General features: G+C 43.7%; 1 pseudogene; it reads right to left on the bottom strand.

Moving 5' to 3' along the window:
- Positions 1-1,772: 1,772 nt before the first annotated feature.
- Positions 1,773-2,536, bottom strand: LOC117062960 (annotated as a pseudogene).
- Positions 2,537-6,200: the final 3,664 nt, after the last annotated feature.

Genomic DNA, 6,200 nt, shown 5'->3' with positions numbered 1-6,200 from the left:
TGTAGTCCCAGCTACTCGGGAGGCTGAGGCAGGAGAATGGCGTGAACCCGGGAGGCACAGCTTGCAGTGAGCTGAGATCCGGCCACTGCACTCCAGTACGGGCGACAGAGCTAGACTCCGCCTCAAAAAAAAAAAAAAAAAAAAGAAATCAGAGAAGAGAAAGAAACAAAGGGCATTCAAAGTGAAAAGAAAGAAGTTAAATTATTCTTGTTTGCAGATGATATAATCTTATATTTGAAAAATCTAATGACCTGCTCCCCCCAAAAAACTATTAGAACTGAAAAACAAATTCAGTAAAATTGGATGATAAAAAATAAACATACAAACATCAGTAGCATTTCTATATGCCAACAGCAAAAATCTGAAAAGTCAAGAAAGTAATCTTATTTACAATAGCTGCAAATAAAATAAAATACCTAGGAATTAACCAAAGAGGTGAAAGACCTCTAATAACGAAAACAATAAAATACTGATGAAAGAAATTGAAGAGGACACCAATAAATGGAAGAATATTCCATATTCATGGATTGGAAGAATCAATATTTTTTAAATGTCCATACTACCCAAAGCAATCTACAGATTCAACACAATCCCTATTAGATACCAATGACATTCTTTACATAAAAAAAAAATCCTAAAATGTATATGAAGCCACAGAAGACCCAGAATAGCCAAAGCCATCATGAGCAAAAAGAACAAAACTGGAGGAATCACATTACCTGACTTCAAATTATACTACAGAGCTATAGTAATTGAACAGCATGGTATTGGCAAAAAACAGATGCATAGACCACTAGGACAGAATAGAGAACCCAGAAACAAATCCACACAGTACAGTGGACTCGTTATAACAATGTTATCAAGAACATACACTGGGGAAAGGACAGTCTCTTCAATAAATGATGGTGGGAAAACTGAATATCCATATGCAAAAGAATGAAACTAGACTTCTCACTCACCATATACAAAAATCAAATCAAAATGGATTCAACACTTAAAACTAAGACCTCAAACTATGAAACTACTACAAGAAAATATTGGGAGAAGTCTTCAGGACATTGGTCCGGGCAAAGATTTCCTGAGTAATACCTCAAAAGCACAGGCAAGCAAAGCAAAAATGGATAAATGGGATCACATTAAGTTAAAAAGCTCCTGCACCCCAAAGGAAAACATCAACAAAGTGAAGGCACAACCCACAGAAAGGGAGAAATTATCTGCAAACTATCTATCTGACAAGGCATTAATAACCAAAACACAGGGAGGTGCCGCAGCTCATGCCTGTAATCCCAGCACTTTGGGAGGCTGAGGTGGGCAGATCACCTGAGGTCAGGAGTTGGAGACCAGCCTGGTCACCATGGTGAAACTCCGTCTCTACTAAAAATACAAAAATTAGCCAGGCATGGTGGTGCATGCCTGCTATCACCCAGGCTGGGGTGCAGTGGCGTGATCTAAGCTCACTGCAACCTCTGCCTCCCCGGTTCATGCGATTTTCCTGCCTCACCCTCCTGAGTAGCTGAGATTATAGGCAAACGCCACCATGCCCAGCTAATTTTTGTATTTTCAGTAGAGACAGGGTTTCATCATGTTGGTCAGGCTGGTCTTGAACTCCTGACCTCAGGTGATTCGCCCGCCTCAGTCTCCCAAAGTGCTGGAATTACAGGCACGAGCCACCGTGCCTGGCCTATTCATGAATGTTTTAAAGGCCACCTAGAATGGTGAATCTTTTCCAGATTTACTTTGATCAGATCCATCAGAGGAATCACCACCTATGGCAGCTGTAACATTACTAAAGGCATTTTTTAAAAAAAAATTTAAGGTGGACAGGAAGTAGGATTTATTGGTGAGCAGTAAGAGGGGGCAGCACAGTGGAAGCCCTCATGAGTGCAGGTCCTGCCTCTTGCCCAGAGGACCACGACTAGGGATGTACTTGACCCACCATCCATCTGGGATGAGCCGCTTCTCAGCCACCATGTCTTCAAATTCATCCGCATTGAACTTGATGAAGCTCTCACTTCTTTGAGATGTAGATCTTCTGTCCGCCAGGGAACTTGAACTTGGCCCAGTGCAGGGCCTCAATCGCATGCTCCTTGTTCTGCAGCTTGGTGCGGATGGACGTGATAACTTGGCCAATGTGAACCCTGGCCACAGTGCCCTGGGGCTTTCCGAAGGCACTTCGCATACCTGTTGGGAGCCTGTCAGCCCCAGCACAGGACAACATCTTGTTGATGCGGATGACGTGGAAGGGGTGGAGCTGCACTCAGATATGAAAGCCGTCTTTGCCACAACTTTCTACCATGTACTTATTGGCACAAATTCAGGCAGCCTCCAGGTCTTCAGAGGAGAGTTGCCCATATTCACCTGACACCATGTGGTCACAGAGTGGAAACTCATCCACTTTTGCCTTCTTCCGCCCCAGGTCAAAGATGAGAATGTTGGTATCAGGGACACCTCGGCAGAAGCGAAGCTTCGGGTACGGCTTCTTCTTACAATACCGGTAACAACGGACGGGGCGGTGGCCCATGGTGACACCAGGATCTTTAGTGGCGCGCTTAAGATAAAGAGCAATGCATTTCTTAAATAATAAAACTTAAACCGGAGGTCAGGAGTTTGAGACCAGCCTGGCCAAACATGGTGAAACCCCATCTCTACTAAAAAAAAGACAAAAATTAGCCGGGCATGGTGGCCAGCGCCTGTAATCCCAGCTACTCGGGAGGCTGAGGCAGGATAATCGCTTGAACCTGGGAGGCAGAGGTTGCAGTGAGCCAAAATTGTGCCACTGGCCTCCAGCTGGTTGACAAGAGCAAAACTCCATCTCAAAAAAAAAAAAAAAAAAAAAAAAAAAGCTTAAAAGTCAAGATTACTCCTTGATCCATGGGCTGCAGAGTGGACATAGTGTTAGCTGGCAGGTAAACATTAATCGACTTGTACATCTCCATCAGAGCTCTTGAGTAACTGAGTGCATTGTCAATGAGCAGCAGAATTTGAAAGGAATCATTTTTCTGGAAAAATGGCCTAGCTTTTGGCTTATCTTGGCTTCTGATATGCCTTCCTCACTAAGCTTAATCATTTCTAGCTTTGATTTAAAGTGAGCGACATGCAACTCTTCCTTTCATGTGAACACACAGAAGGCCTTGTAGGGTTATTAAGGGCCCTGATTTCAGTATTGTTGTGTCTAGGTGAACAGGGAGCTCCGAAGAGAGGGAGAGAGACTGGGAATGGCGGGTCAGTGAAACAGTCAGATGGAACACACACATTCATCAGTTAAGTTTGCTGTCTTGTATGAGCATGGCTTGTGTTACCCCAAAACAATTACAGTAAGTAACATCAAAGACCACTGATCACAGATCAACATAACACATATAATAATGAAAAAACTTGAAATATTGTGAGAATTACCAAATGTGATGCAGAGACATGAGGTGAGTACATGCTGTTGGAAAAATGGTGCTGAGGCCAGTGCGGTGGCTCATGCCTGTAATCCCAGCACTTTGGGAGGCTGAGGCGGGCAGATCATTTGAGGTCAGGAGTTGGTCAGCCTGGCCAACATGGAGAAACCCCATTTCTACTAAAAATACAAAAAAAATTAGCTAGGCGTGGTGGCACACACCTGTAATCCCAGCTACAAGGGAAGCTGAGGCAGGAGAATCACTTGGACCTGGGAGATGGAGTGTTCCCCAACCAAACTGAGGGTCGGGCTGCTGTTTCTCGTGGCCCAATAACGAGATGCAGATGAGCTGGGGAGAAAGAGAGTTTTTATTTCTGCAACCAGTTACATGGAGAAGGCCTGGAAATTATTGCCAGATCAACTCAAAATTACAAAGTTTTCCAGAGCTTATATACCTTCTAAGTTATATGTCTACGTGTAAGTGCCCATTCATCTAAAGACGTAAGTGATTCACTTCTTTTAATCTATAACTAAGGTCTGAGTCCTGAACACCTTCCTCTGGAGCCTCAGTAAATTCACTTAATCTAATGGGTCTAGATGCTGGGGTGAATTTTATTTTATTTTTTTTTTGAGATGGAGTCTGGCTCTGTCCCCCAGGCTGGAGTGCAGCGGCGCAATCTCGGCTCACTGCAAGCTCTGCCTGGGTGCGGGGTGATTACCTTTATCTTGTCTCCTGCTAAATCATGGAGATTTGGGGAGTTCTTTTAGACCCCCAATAAACTTGTCTGTGGAGACCTGGGGAGTTTCTTCAGACCCACAATAAAACTGGTTTAATCCTAAATGGTTCCTGTTAAGAACTTCTTCGTTATGGGCTGAATGTGGTGGCTCATGCCTGTAATCCCAACACTTTGGGAAGCTCAGGTGGGTGGTTCACGAGGTCAAGAGATTGAGACCAGCCTGGCCAACATGGTGAAAGCCTGTCTCTACTAAAAATTAAAAAATTAGCCGGGCGTGGTGACGCACGCCTGTAATCCCAGCTACTCAGGAGGCTGAGACAGGAGGATTACTTGAACCTGGGAGGCAGAGGTTGCAGTGATCCAAGATCCCGCCACTGCACTCTACCTGGGTGACAGAGCAAGACTCCATCTCCAAAAAAAAAAAAAAAAGAGAGAGAGAATTCCTTCATTATTTTCTCATGCTTTAAGGCCCAGGAAAGGCCCAGGCAAAAGTTTTGATGGTGTTTTGTTATATCCCAGCCTCTCTATAAGGGCACTGGCTTTTAATATTTAATTTAACCACTCAGTCATTACTGAAAGAGTTGTTATGGAAGCCTGCATTAGGGAGACCTGGCCTGCCACAGGAGGTTGCAGTGAGCTGAGATCGTGTCACTATACTCCAGCCCGGGTGGCAAAGTGAGACTGTCTCAAAAGAGAAAAATGATGCCGAAAGATTTGTTTGACATAGGGTGGGCACAAACTTTCAATTTGTAAAAAACATAGTATCTGTGAAGTACAATAAAATGTAGTGCAATTACATGATGTATGCTTGGATAGTAAAACATCATGTTGTACCTAGTAAATATATACCATTTTTATTTGTGAATTATACCTCAATAAAGCTGGACAAATGAATTGTATTTGCAACATGGTGGGAATATATGACATTGGACATTAGTGCAAATGGAATTTTCAGTGCCTTGGTGAAAATGTTATACCACTGAACAACAAAAAAAATGTAGTGTAAAATGAAGTAAAATGTGAAAATCCCTAATTAATGCAGAAATATGAACTGCTTGTCCAAAAGAGAAAAGGCTTTTGAGTTCCTCAAGAAGATTTTCTCTTTGGATGCTGGGCACGATGGATGCTGGGCACCTGTATCCGAGCACTTTGGGAGGCCAAGGCAAATGGATCACTGGAGGCCAGGAGTTCAAGACCAGCCTGTCCAACATGATGAAACCCCATCTCTACTAAGAATAGAACAATTAGCCGGGTGTGGTGGCACATACCTGTAATTCCAGCTACTCAGGAGGCTGAGGGACAAGAATTGCTTGAAGCTGGAAGGCAGAGGTTACAGTGAGCCGAGATTGCGCCACTGCAGTCCAGCCTGGGCCACAGAGCAAAACACCATCTCAAGAAAAAAAAAAAAAAAAAAAAGGGGGTTCTCTCTTTGGGCACTCCTTTTCAATATATTCAACGTAAATGGATTAATGATACCATTTTTACAAGGTGAGTGTTTGGGCAAGTTGCTTCCGTGCTCTTTCACCTAAGCTGGAGTGCAGTGAGGTGAACATAGCTCACTGCAGCCTTCAACACCTAGCCTCAAGAGATCCTCCTGCTTCAGTCTCCCAGATAGCTGGGACTACTGGCATGCATCACCATGCCTGGCTAGTTTTTAATTTCTTTTTGTTTGTAAGCACAGGGTGTTGCTATGTTGCCCAGGCTGGTCTTGAACTACTGGGCTCAAGTGATCCTCCCACCTCAGCCTCCCGAAGTTTTGGATTACAGGCAAAAGCCATGATGCCTGGCGTCTTTTGGTTTCCTTATCTGTAAAAACTGAGGATAATAACAGTACCTGTACAAAGTTGTTAGAAGAATGAAATTAGTTAATACCAGTGAAGTGCTAAAAAAAAAGAGCTTTGGAACACAGCAAGTACTTGTTAGCTATGGCTATTGTTACCAACACAGTTTTCAAGGCAAATTCGTGGTTTCACCTATCACCTGAGGTTTATTACTTTTTTTTTTTTTTCTCGCTCTGTCGCTCAGGTTGGAGTGCAGTGGCACGATCTGGACTCACTGCAAGCTCTGCCTCCTGGGCT

This window comes from Trachypithecus francoisi, unplaced genomic scaffold (assembly GCF_009764315.1).
Source record: "Trachypithecus francoisi isolate TF-2019V2 unplaced genomic scaffold, Tfra_2.0 Lachesis_group17, whole genome shotgun sequence".
NCBI lineage: Eukaryota > Metazoa > Chordata > Mammalia > Primates > Cercopithecidae > Trachypithecus > Trachypithecus francoisi.
Note: the sequence above shows the minus strand (reverse complement) of the source record. Positions and strands in the feature narration are given on the sequence as shown.